The sequence below is a fragment of the Pristiophorus japonicus genome, chromosome 9 (assembly GCF_044704955.1).
Source record: "Pristiophorus japonicus isolate sPriJap1 chromosome 9, sPriJap1.hap1, whole genome shotgun sequence".
NCBI lineage: Eukaryota > Metazoa > Chordata > Chondrichthyes > Pristiophoridae > Pristiophorus > Pristiophorus japonicus.
Genome location: NC_091985.1, coordinates 220,538,195 through 220,553,122, shown reverse-complemented (window position 1 = coordinate 220,553,122; position 14,928 = coordinate 220,538,195). Strand labels below are relative to the sequence as shown.

Sequence of the window (14,928 nt, the reverse complement as noted above, 5' to 3'; positions counted from 1 at the left end):
CACCAGAGGGCGCGACTGTTGGAGTCCTAATCGTCACCTGCACACATGAGCAGGGCCAGTATAAAAGGTTGGCTGCCATGTTGTTTAGGCACTCTGGAGTTGTAATAAAGATGACTAAGGTCACACGAAGTTTAGCTCACAGTACTCACCCTCGTGGAGTTCTTCTACACAATAATTGGCGACAAGTAACAGAATACGAACCTTCACGCAACCATGGCTGCCGTTGGAATATTAGAGAGATTCGTAGAGGGTGATGATTGGGAAGCCCTCGTCGAGCATCTCGACCAATACTTTGAGGCCAACGAGCTGGAAGGAGACACTAATGCGGTCAAATGCAGGGCGGTTCTCCTCACCAGTTGTGGGCCTAAAATATACAGCCTCATCAAGAATCTGCTCGCACCGACAAAACCAACAGAGAAGGAATATACAGAGTTGTACACTCTAGTTCGGGACCACCTCAAGTCGAAGGAGAGTATCCTCATGGCCAGGTATCGTTTTTACATGCACCATCGCTCCGGGGGCCAAGACGTGGTAGATTATGTCGCCGACCTGAGATGCCTCGCGGGACCTTGCGATTTTGGAGCTGCGTTGGGGGAAATGCTGCGGGACTTTTTCATGCTGGGCACCAGCCACGAGGTCATTCTTCGAAAGCTGCTGGCTGCCGAAACCCTAGACCTGAGCAGGGCCTTCGCGATCGCCCAGGCATGCATGGCCATGGACGATAACACCAAACAGATATCTTCTCAACATCGAAGCTCACCGACAAGTGCATAAAATGACGTTGCCAGCAGGCTGAACTGCATATGGCAGGGCCTATACGTCTGCGGCTGCAACACCTGTGATGACTCAGAGTCTGCCATCGGGAGTGAATGTGAATCCATTAGCACCGTGTTGGCGCTGCGGGGGTAATCATCGGGCCCATCAATGTCGGTTCAAGCACTACGTGTGCAAAGGCTGCGCAACAATGGGGCACCTCCGGCAAATGTACAAACGTGCTGCGACACACCACGTGGCAGATGATGATTGATCCGGCACCGATCACGCAGCACAGGCAACTCAACCCAAGGAATAAGTGTATGGAGTACATACCTTCACCACCAAGAGCCCTCCTATAATGCTGGAAGTCAAATTAAATGGCGTTCCTGTATCTATGGAGTTGGACACGGGTGCAAGTCAATCAATAATGAGCCAGTAGACTTTCGAGAAACTATGGAACAATAAGGCACAAAGGCCCAAACTGAGCCTGATTAATGCAAAGCTGCGTACCTACACCAAAGAGCTCATACCAGTCATTGGAAGTGCGGCAGTGAAGGTATCGTATGATGGAGCTGTGCATGACGTATCACTGTGGATTATTCCAAGCAATGGCCCAACGCTCTATGGCAGAAGCTGGCTAGAAAAGATTAGATGGAATTGGAACGACATCAAAGCACTATCTTGAGTGGATGACGCCTCATGTGCTCAAGTGCTGAGCAAGTTTCCCTCGCTATTCGAACCAGGCATCGGCAACTTCACAGGCTCCAAGGTACAGATCCATCCAGGCCCCGGTGCACAGCCCGTCCATCACAAGGCTCGGGCAGTTCCGTCCATGATGAGGGAAAAAGTTGAGATCGAACTCGATGGAATCATATTGCCAGTCGAGTTCAATGAGTGAGCCAGTCCAATTGATCCTGTGTTGAAAAGCGATGGCACGGTCAGAATCTGCGGAGACTACAAGGTAACGATTAACTGAATCTCACTCCAGGACCAGTAGCCGCTGCCCTAGGCGGATGACCTGTTTGCAACTTAAGCGGGGGAGGGGGGGAATTCGTTCACCAAGTTGGACCTAACCTCCGCCGACATGACACAGGAGCTGGCTAAATCTTCGAAAAGACTGATGTGCATCAACACACCCAAAGGGCTGTGTATATACCACAGATGCCCTTTCAGGATTCGCTCGGCTGCAGCCATTTTCCAGAGAAACATGGAGAGTTTGCTGAAATCTGTTTCGCACACCGTTGTGTTTCAAGACGAAATCCTGATCACCGATCGTGACACCATCGAACACCTACACAACCTGGAAGGTGTTCTAAGTCGCCTAGACAGAGTGGGACTCAGGCTGAAACGCTCCAAGTTTGTTTTCCTAGCACCAGAAGTCGAATTTTTGGGGAGAAAGATTGCAGCAGACGGCATCAGACCCACAGACTCAAAGACAGAGGTCATCAAGAATGCACTCAGACCACAGAATGTGATGGAGCTGCGTTCGTTCCTGGGACTCCTCAACTATTTCAGTAACTTTCTACCTGGCTTGAGCACGTTGTTAGAACCTTTGCACATGTTGCTATGTAAGGGTGATGACTGGGTTTGGGGCAAAAATCAAGACACAGCTTTTGAGAAGGCCAGGAACCTGCTATGTTCAAATAAGTTACTTGAACACTATGACCCATGTCAACGTTTAGTGCTAGCATGTGACGCCTCATCGTACAGGGTCGGCTGTGTGTTACAGTAAGCCAATGTATCAGGCAACCTCCAACCGGTTGCATACACGTCTAGAACTCTGTCTAAGGCTGAGAGAGCCTATAGTATGGTCGAGAAAGAGGTGTTAGCATGTGTATATGGGGTTAAGAAAATGCACCAATACCTACTTGGACTTCGGTTTGAGCTTGAAACTGACCACAAGCTGCTCATTTCGTTGTTTTCAGAGAGCAAAGGTATAAACACCAATGCTTCGTCCCGCATCCAAAGATGGGCACTAACATTATTTGCTTATGACTATGTTATCCGCCACAGACCAGGCACTGAAAACTGTGCCGATGCTCTCAGCTGGCTACCATTACCCACCACTGGGGTTGAAATGGCGCAGCCCACAGACTTACTACTGGTCATGGATGCTTTTGAGAGCGAGGGGTCACCTGTCACGGCTCACCAGGTCAGGACCTGGACCAGCCAGGATCCTGTGCTATCGTTAGTAAAGAGTTGCATCCTAAATGGGAACTGGTCGGCCGTTCCCAGGGAAATGCAAGATGAAATTAAGCCAGTCGGATTGTATCGTATGGGGTAATCGTGTGATTTTGCCAAAAAAAGGCAGAGAAACGTTTATACACAACTTACACAGTACCCACCCAGACATTGTCATGATGAAGGCAATTGCCAGGTTGCATGTTTGGTAGCCCGGTATTGACTTGGACTTGGAGTTGGAGTTATGCATGCATCAGTGCAACACTTGTTCGCAACTGAGCAATGCACCAAGGGAGGCTCCACTAAGTCTGTGATCATGGCCCTCCAAACCGTGGTCCAGAACCCACGTAGATTTTGCCGGCCCCTTTCAAGGAAAGATGTTTTTAGTAGTAGTATACGCTTACTCCAAATGGATTGAATGCGTAATCATGTCACCCAGCACGTCCACAGCCACCATTGAAAGCCTCTGGGCCATGATCGCCACCCATGGCTTGTCCGACATCCTTGTCAGCGACAATGGACCATGTTTCACCAGCTTGGAATTCAACGAGTTTATGACCCGCAATGGCATCAACCATGTCAGGTCTGCTCCATTTAAACCCGCGTCTAATGGTCAAGCGGAGCGGGCAGTCCAAACAATCAAGCATAGCATGAAACGCGTGACATACAGCTCCCTGCAGACCCGCTTGTCTCGCATTCTGCTCAGTTACCAGACGCAACATCAGTCGCTTACCGGGGTTCCCCCGGCAGAATTGTTAATGAAGAGAGCCCTCAAAACCAGGCTCTCTCTCATTCTCCCGGATCTTAATGATCAGGTGGAAACCCAGTGACACCGGCAGAACATGTACCACGATCGCGCGGCTGTTTCACGTGACATTGATGTTAACGACCTTGTGTTTGTCCTGAATTACGGTCATGGTCCCAAGTGGGTTGCTTACACTGTTTTGGCCAAGGAAGGGAATAGGGTGTTTATAATCAAACTGTTAAATGGCCAAATGTGCAGAAAGCATTTAGATCAGACCAAATTACGATTTACTGACAACCAGGAACGACATGAAGAGGACATCACCAGCGAAGTTCCACTAACACACACCCAACCAGCAATCGACCAATCACAAGGATGAACCCACCGTTCCTGTCAGTCCGGTCAGACCAGCTACAGTGCAGTGCGTTAATGGTCCGACCAACTCACACACGCCAGGGTTTGAACTTAGATGATTAACCAGGGAGCGAAGAGCTCAGGATCGCCTCAACTCGTATATATAACTTGACCGAAGACTATTGGGGGGGGGGGGGGGGAAGTGATGTCATGTATGTAAATGTAATACTTGCCATCGGAGGGTGCGACTGTTGGAGTTCTAATGGTCACCTGCACATACGTGCAGGGCCAGTATAAAGGCTTGGCTGCCATACTGTTTAAGCACTCTGAAGTTGTAATAAAGACTAAGGCCACGCTAAGTTTAGCTCACAGTACTCAGCCTCATGGAGTTCTTCTATACACAACAACAGGCAATGAGGGATGGCCAATAAATGCTGGCCTTGCAGCAATGTCCTCATTCCATAAATGAATAAGATTGGGGAATTAATAATGGAGAACAGGGAAATGATGTTGAACAAATATTTTGTATCGGTCTTCATGGTAGAAGACTCGAAGAACATCCCAATAGTGGATAATCAAGGGGCTATAGGTACTAATGAAGTTGGGGAGGGGTTAAACAAATATGGCAGGTGGATGGGAACCTCTGCAGAGAGAGAGAGGAAAGTAGAATGGGGGCAGAAGCAAAAGATAGAAAGAAGAAAAGTAAAAGTGGAGGGCAAAGAATGGAGCTGCGGAATACCAAAGGGCAGAAAACACTAGCGGGAGTTGTGTACAGACCACCAAAGAGTAGTAGTGAGGTTGGGGACAGCATCCAACAAGAAATTAGGGATGCGTGCAATAAAGGTACAGCAGTTATCATGGACACATTAATCTACATATAGATTGGGCTCACCAAACTGGTCGCAATACGATGGAGGAGGATTTCCTGGAGTGTATTAGGGATGGTTTTCTGGATCAATATGTCAAGGAACTAACTAGAGGGCTAGCCATCCTAGACTGGGTGTTGTGTAATGAGAGAGGACTAATTAGCAATCTTGCTGTGCGAGGCTTCTTCGGGAAGAGTGATCATAATATGGTAGAATTTTTTATTAAGATGGAGAGTGACAGTTAATTCAGAGACTAGGATCTCGAACTTAAGGAAAGATAATTTCGATGGTATGAGACGTGAATTGGCTAGAATAGACTGGCAAATGATACTTAAAGTGTTGACGGTGGATAGGCAATGGCAAACATTTAAATATCACATGATGAACTTCAAAAATTGTACATCCTGTCTGGAGTAAAAATAAAACGGGGAAGGTGGCTCAACCTCGGCTAACAGGGGAAATTAAGGATAGTGTTAAATCCAAGGAAGAGGTATATAAATTGGCCATTAAAAGCAGCAAACCTGAGGACTGCGAGAAATTTAGAATTCAGCAGAGGAGGACAAAGGGTTTAATTAGGAGGGGGATAATAAAATATGAGAGGAAGCTTGCCGGGAACATAAAAACTGACTGCAAAAGTTTCTATAGATATGTGAAGAGAAAAAGATTAGCAAAGACAAACATAGGTCCCTTGCAGTCAGATTCAGGTGAATTTATAATGAGGTACAAAGAAATGGCAGACCAGTTGAACAAATACTTTGGTTCTGTCTTCACTAAGGAAGACACAAATAATCTTCTGGAAGTACTAAGGGACTGAGGGTCTAGCGAGAAGGAGGAACTGAAGGAAATTCTTATTAGTCAGGAAATTGTGTTAGGGAAATTGAAGGCCGATAACTCCCCAGGGTCTGATAGTCTGCATCCCAGAGTACTTAGGGAAGTGGCCCTAGAAATAGTGGTTGCATTGGTGATCATTCTCCAACAGTCTATCAACACTGGATCAGTTCCTATGGACTGGAGGGTAGCTAATGTAACACCACTTTTTAAAAAAGGAGGGAGTAAACGGGGAATTAAAGACTGGTTCGCCTGACATCACGAGTGGGGAAAATGTTGGAATCAATTGTTAAAGATGAAATAACAGCGCATTTGGAAAGCAGTGACAGGATCGGTCCAAGTCAGCATGGATTTATGAAAGGGAAATCATGCTTGACAAATCTTCTAGAATTTTTTTGAGGATGTAATAGTAGAGTGGACAAGGGAGAACCAATGGGTGTGGTGTATTTGGACTTTCAAAAGGCTTTTGACAAAGTTCCACACAAGAGGTTGGCGTGCAAAATTAAAGCACATGGTATTGGGGGTAATGTACTGACGTGGATAGAGAACTGGTTGGCAGACAGGAAGCAGAGAGAGTCGGCATAAACGGGTCCTTCTCAGAATAGCAGGCAGTGACTAGTGGGGTGCCGCAGGGCTCAGTGCTGGGACCCCAGTTATTTACAATATACATTAATGATTTGAATGAAGGAATTGAGTGTAATATCTCCAAGTTTGCAGATGACACTAAGCTGGGTGGCAGAGTGAGCTGTGAGGAGGATGTTAAAAGGCTGCAGGGTGACTTGGACAGGTTAGGTGAGTGGGCAAATGCATGGCGGATGCAGTATAATGTGGATAAATGTGAGGTTACCCACTTTGGTGGCAAAAACAGGAAGGCAGAATATTATCTGAATGGTGACAGATTAGGAAAAGAGGAGGTGCAATGAGACCTGGGTGTCATGGTTCATCAGTTATTGAAAGTAGGCATGCAGGTTCAGCAGGCGGTGAAGAAGGCATATGGTATGTTGGCCTTCATAGCGAGAGGATTTATCAGCCTTCAATCCCATCAATTTTCCGAACACAATTTCCTGACTAATAAAGATTTCCTTCAGTTCCTCCTTCTCGCTAGACCCTCGGTCCCCTAGTATTTCCGGAAGGTTATTTGTGTCTTTGTTAATGAAGACAGAACCAAAGTATTTGTTCAATTGGTCTGCCATTTCTTTGTTCCCCATTGTAAATTTATCTGATTCTGACTGCAAGGGACTAATCTTTTTCTCTTCAAATATCTATGGAAGCTTTTGCAGTCAGTTTTTATGTTCCCTGCAAGCTTACTCCCATACTCTAATTTCCCCCTCCTAATTAAACCCTTTGTCTGCCTATAATGAATTCTAAATTTCTCCCAGTCCTCAGGATTGCTACTTTTTCTGGCCAATTTATATGCCTATCCCTTGGATTTAACACTATCCCTAATTTCCCTTGTTAGCCACGGTTGAACCACCTTCCCCGTTTTATTTTTACGCCAGACAGAGATGTACAATTATTGAAGTTCATCCATGTGATCTTTAAATGTCTGCCACTGCCATCCACCATTAACCCTTTAAGTATCATTCGCCAGTCTATCCTAGCCAATTCACGTCTCATACCATCGAAGTTACCTTTCCTTAACTTCAGGATCCTAGTCTCTGAATTAACTGTGTCACTCTCCATCTTAATGAAGAATTCTACCATATTATGGTGACTCTTCCCCAAGGGACCTTGCACAACAAGATTGCTAATTAATCCTCTCTCATTACACAACACCCAGTCCAGGATGGCCAGCTCTCCAGTTGTTTCTTTGACATATTCGTCTAGAAAACCATCCCTTATACACTCCAGGAAATCCTCCTCCACCGTATTGCTATCAGTTTGGTTAGCCCAATCTATATGTAGATTAAAGCCACCCATGATAACTGCTGTAGCTTTATTGCACACATCCCAAATTACCTGTTTGATGCCATCCCCAACCTCATTACTACTGTTTGGTAGACTGTTCACAACTCCCACTAGCGTTTTCTGCCCTTTGGCGTTCCACAGCTCTACCCATACAGATTCCACATCATCCAAGCTAATGTCCTTCCTTACTATTGTGTTAATCTCCTCTTTAACCAGCAACGCTACCCCACCTCCTTTTCCTTTCTGTCTATCCTTCCTGAATATTGAATACCCCTGGATGTTGAGTTCCCAGCCTTGGTCACCCTGGAGCCTCGTCTCCGTAATTCCAATTACATCATATCCGTTAACAGCCATCTGCGCAGTTAATTCAGCCACCTTATTACGAATGCTCCTCACATTGAGACACAGAGCATTCAGGCTTGTTTTTTTTAAAAACACTCTTTGTCCTTTTAGAATTATGTTGTAATGTGGCCCTTTTTGATTTTTGCCGTTGATTTTTCTACCCTCCACTTTTCCTTATCTCCTTTCTACCTTTTGGTTCTGCCCCCATTTTACTCCCCTCTGTCTTCCTGCATAGATTGCCATCCCTCTAACATATTAGTTTAAACCCTCCCCAACAGCCCGAGCAAACACTCCCCCTAGGACATTAGTCCCGGTCCTGCCCAGGTGCAGACCGTCCGGTTTGCACTGGTCCCACCTCCCCCAGAACCAGTTCTAATGTCCCAGGAATTTGAATCACTCCCTCTTGCACCATTTCTCAAGCCACGTATTCATCTTAACTATCCTGTAATTCCTACTCTGACTAGCACGTGGCACCGGTAGCAATCCTGAGATTACTACCTTCGAGGTCCTACTTTTAAAATTTAACTCCTAGCTCCCTAAATTCAGCTTGTAGGACCTCATCCCGTTTTTTTACCTATATCGTTGGTACCTATATGCACCACGACAACTGGCTGTTCACCCTCCCCCTCCAGAATGCCCTGCAGCCGCTCCAAGACATCTTTGACCCTTGCATCAAGGAGGCAACAAACCATCCTGGAGTCTCGATTGTGGCCGCAGAAACACCTATCTATTCCCCTACCACTATAGCTCTCCCACTCTTTCTCTTGCCCTCCTGTGCAGCATAGCCACCCATGGTGCCATGAACTTGGCTGCTGCTGCCTTCCCCTGATGAGCCTCCCATCTCCCCCAACAGTACCCAAAACGGTATATCTGTTTTGGAGGGGGATGACCGCAGGGGATCCCTGCACTACCTACCTTCCTTCCACTGCTCTTCCAGCTGGTCACCCATTTCCTATCTGCCTGTGTAACCTTTACCTGCGGTGTGACCAACTCACTCAACATGCTATTCATGACATCCTCAGCATCGCGGATGCTCCAGAGTGAATCCAGTGCCGCAATGCGGTCTGTCAGGAGCTGCAGCTGGACATACTTCCTGCACACATCGTAGTCAGGGACACTGGAAGCATCCTCGATTTCCCATACAGCAAAGGAGGAGCATGGCAAATGTAATCATGTTTGACAAATTTGCTGGAGTTCTTTGAGGATGTAACGAGCAGGGTGGATAAGGGAGAACCAGTGGATGTGGTGTATTTAGATTTCCAGAAGGCATTCGATAAGGTGCCACATAAAAAGTTACTGCACAAGATAAAAGCTCACGGGGTTGGGGGTAATATAATTAGCATGGATAGAGGATTGGCAAACAGTGACTCGTGGTGTTCTGCAGGGATCGGTGCTGGGTCCTCAACTATTTACAATCTATATTAATGACTTGGATGAAGGGACAGAGTGTAATGTAGCCAAGTTTGCTGATGATACAAAGATGGGTGGGAAAGCAAATTGTGAGGAGGACACAAAAAATCTGCAAAGTGATATAGACAGGCTAAGTGAGTGGGCAAAAATTTGGCAGCTGGAGTATAAAGTAGGAAAATGTGAGGTTATCCACTTTGGCAGAAATAATAGAAAAGCAATTATAATTTAAACTGAGAAAAATTGCAAAGTGCTGCAGTACAGAGACCTGGGAGTCCTTATGCATGAAACACAAAAAGTTAGTATGCAGGTAGAGCAAGTAATCAGGAAGGCAAATGGAATGTTGGCCTTTATTTCAAGAGGGATAGAGTATAAAAGCAGAGAAGTCATGCTACAACTATACAGGGTATTGGTGAGGCCACACCTGGAGCACTCTGTACAGTTTTGGTCTCCGTATTTAAGGAAGGATATACTTGGCATTGAAGGCTGTTCAGAGAAGGTTAACTAGGTCGATTCCAGAGATGAGGGGGCGGACTTATGATGATAGGTTGAGTAGATTGGGCCTATACACATTGGAGTTCAGAAGAATGAGAGGTGATCTTATTGAAACTTATAAGATAGTGAGGGGCTTGACAAGGTGGATGCAGAGAGGATATTTACATTTATAGAGGAAACTAAAACTAGGGAACATAGTCTGAGAATAAGGGGCTGCCCATTTAAAACTGAGATGTGGAGAAATTTCTTCTCTGAGGGTTGTAAATCTGTGGAATTCTCTGAACCAGAGACCTATGGAGGCTGGGTCATTGAATATATTTAAGGTGGAGATAGACAGATTTTTGAGCAATAAAGGAGTAAAAGGTTATGGGGGGCGGGTAGGGAAGTGGAGCTGAGCCCAAGATCAGATCAGCCATGATCATATTGAATGGTGGAGCAGACTCCAGGGGCCAAATGGCCTACTCCTGCTTATGTTTCTTTTGGAAGATCCCTCACCGCCCTGACATTGCCTTTTTGAGGGATTGTGGCCTGGTATGGCTGTGTTAGAGAAATAGGGGCCACGTGCCAGGGAGAGACCATAGAGAGAAAGGAGAAAAGGTAGAAAGGGACAGATGGGTAGAAAGTGGATGACTGTCAGAGAGAGCTGGCTGATCAGAAAAAGGAACAAAAAACAAAGGAAGAGACACACAGATAGAGAGGGAGAAGGGGGCAGAGGTGTCGAGGAGAGGTGACAGGAGAGATGGAAAACACAGAAACAGAAATAGCCAGATCTTATTCCTTGCACATTTTGGCACTCTATAAATTACAGACTGTTTCTATTGTGGCATCAATGAGGTTCAAAGTACTCGGTTACATCACTTCGAGCTCTCCTTATATAATGGGGGTGGAGATCTGCACTTCACCACAGAATCAGTCACAGACTATTTCATAACCAGGTATAGCTTTTGTTTTCCATTTCTGGCAGATAACCAATGAGGAACCATTTTTAGCAATTGATCCAACACAATGCTGATGTCGATGGCAGAATGGATAATTCGTGATGTCCAGCTGTGTCCTCTGGTCACTGGGCGGACTGACCCTGGGTTTTTACCCATACACGTGCTGTGTCCTCTGGTCACTGGGCGGACTGACCCTGGGTTTGTACCTGTAAACCTGCTGTGTCCTCTGGCCACTGGGCAGACTGACCCCTGGGTTGTATCTGTACACCTGCAGTTTGGCTTTACCTATCCTGTTACTTACTGTCATCATAAGATAATAAATAGGAACAGCAGTAGGCCCTTTGACCCCTTGAGCCTTCAATGAGATCATGGCTGATCTTCTACCTCAACTTCATTTTTCTGCACTATCCCCATATCCCTCGATTCCCTTAATATCCAAAAATATATTGATGTCTGTCTTGAATATACATAACTTCTGAACATCCACAGCCCTCGGAGAGAATATTCCAAAGATTCACCACCTTCTGAGCAAAGAAATTTCTCCTCACCTCAGTCCTAAATTGCTGACCCCTTGTTCTGAGACTAAGACACCTGGTTCTAGACTCCCTAGCCTGGGGAAACATCCTTCCTGCAATTATCCTATCAAACCCTGTAAGAATTTTGCTGGTTTCAATGCAATCACCTCTCATTCTTCTAAACTGTAGAGAATGTAGGCCTAGTCTACTCAATCTCTAATAGGACAATCACTCCCATCCCAGAAACAGTCTGATGAACCTTCATTGCACCCCTTCTATGGTAAGTATATCCGTCTTTAGGTAAAGAGATCAAAACTGTACACAATACTCCAGGTGTGGTCTCACCAGGGCCCTATATAACTGCAGTAAGAAGCCTTTCCTCTTATACTTTAATCATCTTGTAATAAAGGCCAACATACAATTTGCTCTCTTAATTGATTGCTTGTTAATTGATGTTAAATTTGTGATTTTTGTACCCAGGTCCCTCTCCTTTTAAAAAATACTCTGCTTTTCTATTTTTCCTACCAAACTGGATATCTTCATATTTCTCCACTATATTCCATTTGTCATGTTCTTGCCCACTAACTTAGCCTGTCGACATCCCCTTGAAGCCTCTTTGTACCCTCCTCACAAATTGTATTCCCACCTAGCTTTGTATCATTAGCAAATGTAGATATACAGGTTGTACTCTCCAGTCTGGGTCTCTTTCGTCTGGAAACATCCTTGGTCCAGCATCAGTCCCGGCGTGGGTGGTGGTTCTGTCTCTCTCTCGGCTCCGTGGCTGAGCTCTCTCCCTATCTCGCAGCTTCTCTCCCCATGCATGCACAGAACATGTCCGGGTCGCTGTCAGCAGCTGACCTCCCGAGTACCGGAAAATGCTCTGATCCGGCACCGGTCAGGTCCCAAGGATGCCGGACCAGAGACGTCCAACTGTATAACATTTGGCCCCCTCATCCAAATCACTGATATATATTGTGAATAGCTGAGGCCCAAGCACCATCGTTGGAGTACCCGACCAGTTACAGCCTGCCAACCTGAAAATGAACCGTTTATTCCTACTCTGTTTTCTGTCCATTAACCAATCCTCAATCCATGCTAGTATATTAACCCCCAATCCCTTGAGTCCTAATTTTGTTCAATAACCTCGTGTGACACCTTATCGAATGCCTTCTGAAAATCTAAATACACCACATCCACTGATTCCTCCTTAAATATTCTGCTAGTTACAACCTCAAAAAAGTCTCAACAGATTTGTCAAACATAATTTCCCTTTCATAAAGCAGTGTTGACTCTGCCCAATCTTATTATTTTTCTCTGAGTGCCTGTTACCACATCCTTATAATAGAATTGAGCATTTTCCCTACTACTGAGGTCAGGCTAACTGCTTTGTAGTTCCCTGTTTTCTTTCTCCCTCCTTTCTTAAATAGTCCAGTTACATTTGCCACCTTCCAAACCACGGGAACCATTGTAGAATCTATGGAATTTTGGAAGGTGATAACCAATGCATCCACTATTTCTATAGCTAACTTTTTCAATACCCTCGGATGTGGGCCATCAGGTCCAAATGATTTATTGGCTTTCAGTCTCATTATTTTCTCCAGTACCATTTTTCTTTACTAATACTAATTTCTTTCAGTTCTTCATTCTCACTGGACCCTGGGTTCTCCAGTAGTGCTGGCAAATTTTTTGTGCTTTCTTCCATTAAGACAGACACAAAGTGTGCATTTAATTTCTCTGCCATTTCCTTGTTCCCCATTATAATTTCTCCTGTCTCAGCCTGTAGGGGACCCACATTTACTTTTGCTAATATTTTCCTTTTCACATACTTATAGAAGCTTTTGCAGTCTGTTATTTTGTCTCTCGATAGTTTACTCTCATATTCTAGTTTCCGTTTCTTTATCAATTTCTTGGTCCTCCTTTGCTGAATTCTAAAATCTTCCCAGGCTTACTGCTCTTTTTGGCAACATTATAAGCATCTTCCTTTCATTTAATACTATATTTAACTTCTCTTGTTGGCCACGGTTGGATAACTATTCCTGTGGGGTTTTTGTACCTTAAATGAATGTATGTTTGTTGTAAATTATAACTTAATTCTTTAAATGCTAGCCATTCCTTTTCTACCATCATACCTTTTGATATAGTTTCCCAATCTACTTAGCCAACTCTCCCCTCATACCTACACAGTTTCCTTTGTTTAACTAAATCACTTTCAAATTTAATGCAAAATGTTATCATGTTATGGCTACTCTTCCCCAAGGGCCACTTTCCTACATTATTAATTAACCCTTTCTTATTGCACACTACTAGATCAAAAATAGCCTGTTCTCTCATTGGTTCCTCAAAATACTGATCTAGAAAACCATCTTGTATACCTTCCATTAATTCGTCCTCCACACTATTACTGCAAATTTGGTTTGCCCAGTCTATATGCAGATTAAAGTCCCCCATAATTATTGTATTACCTTTGTTTCATGCACCTCTAATTTCCTGATTTATACAGTGCCTTACATTACCACTATGGTTTGGGGGCCTATAAACAACTCCCACCAATGTTTTCTGCCCTTGCTGTTTCTAAGCCACACCCAAACTGATCCTATTTCTTGATTTTCCGAGCTAAGACAGTATTCTTTATCCCATCCTTTATTATTAGGGCTACCACTTCTCCTTTTCAATTTTGCTATCTCTTCTAAAAGTTATGTATCCCGGAATATTTAGTTCTCAACCGTGGTCACTTTGCAACCACAGCTCCATAATGGTTATCAGATTAAACCTATTAATTTCTATCTGCGCTATTAATTCATCTATTTTCTTGCGAATACTTCATGCGCTCAGATATAGTGCCTTTAGCTTTGGCTTTTTTCTATTTTTCCTTAGTCAGTAATGCCCTATTACCTTTGTTACTCTCTCTATCCCTTCCTCACCCACTCTGCTTATTTTTACCCAAAACTCTGCTCTAGAGCCTTGACATGTCTCTTGTTGCTTTTTCTCTCTATCTAAACCGTGCTGTACTTTCCTGGATCTCGCCACCCAGCCTTCAATAGTTTAAAGCCCTGTTTACTGCCCTAGTTATTCGATTCGCCAGGACACTGGTTCCTGCCCAGCTCAAGTGGAACCCATGGCAAGGGAACAGCTCCCTCTTTGCCCAGTGCTGGTGCCAGTGCCTGTAAAGAAAAACCCCTGCCTCCCACACCACTCTTTGAGCCATGCATTTACTGTTCTAATCTGCTTATCCCTGTAACAATTGGTGTGGGGCTCAGGTAACAATCCAGAGATTATTACCTTTGAGGTTCAGCTTTTTCATTTGAATCCCAATACCTCCATCTCTTTCAGCAGAACCTCATTCCTAGTACTACCTAGGTCATTGGTTCCTACATGGTCCACAACAACTGGAACCTCCCCTTTCCATTCCATGTTCTGCCTCTGATCTGCCCCAGGGAGGGGGCAGTGTGTGATGTCCCTGTGAGATGCAGTATTTTCAGTGTGTGACCCCGAGCTGCTTCAGGCTGGGGACAGTGTGTGATGTCCCTGTGGGATGCAGTATTTTCAGTGTCTGACCCTGAGCTGCCCCAGGGAGGGGGCACTGAGTGATGTTC

At 45.0% G+C, this 14,928-nt stretch overlaps 1 pseudogene; it reads left to right on the top strand.

Annotated features, from left to right (window-relative positions):
* LOC139273738 (zinc finger protein 850-like) overlaps nucleotides 1-14,928 on the top strand; it is a 155,842-nt pseudogene that overhangs the window by 4,751 nt on the left and 136,163 nt on the right.